Raw genomic sequence first — 856 nt, forward strand, 5'->3', positions numbered from 1 at the left:
TCTTGAAACAAAAATTTAAAAAATAGAAAATTAAATATTATTCAATACAAAATTAAATATTTCAAAACAACATTCAAAAATTAAAATTAAATTGTGAGTCCAACTAAAAGTCCAGAATGTAATGTATCATATGAATGAATAGGTGATCAATTCACAGTATTCATAAAGTGTTTGAATAGGTTAATATATACAAAAATATCAACTAAAAAAAGTTTCCATGATAGTAAAGAATTGCTAAGAATAAAACATAACAAAAATACTGGAATGGCAATTATATTACCAGCACAACTAACAGTTTAGGGATAGGATATCGCACAAAATTCTATTATGTGGTGGATGTGGTCAGTGTCCATGATGCTTACTGGTGGCCGGGTGTCACTTGTGGGACTGCTATGTCCTTGATATCCACCCTTTAGATCCAGACAGAATCATGACCCATAAGGTGCAGGAGAAGTCCATTTGCAGAGTATGTTGATGGAAATATTTTGCTGCTGTATACAAAAGAATACTTGAAAGACTGCTGTTGTATACCTCCTTTTCTCCTGTGTTTAATTGTTTGCCCTATTTGGTGAGTTCTTTCCATTCACATTCATAGGGTTGTGCTCATTTTTAAGTCCATTTACATTGACAGTTATAATTGAGGTGTATTGAATCATGATTGACATGTTATTTACCTGCTGCTGTTTACTCCTTTTTGCCCTGTGTTTAATTGTTTAGTGGGTTCCTTCTGTTCTTGTTCATGGAGTTCTGATCATTTTGGTCCATCTCTAGAACATCTTTTAGTAGTCTGTGCAGGATTGGCATTGTTGTCATGAAATTCTTTATTTGTTCTTTGTCATAGAATTTTTTCACTTCT

This window comes from Octodon degus, unplaced genomic scaffold, assembly GCF_000260255.1.
Source record: "Octodon degus isolate 3935 unplaced genomic scaffold, OctDeg1.0 scaffold00014, whole genome shotgun sequence".
Classification (NCBI taxonomy): domain Eukaryota; kingdom Metazoa; phylum Chordata; class Mammalia; order Rodentia; family Octodontidae; genus Octodon; species Octodon degus.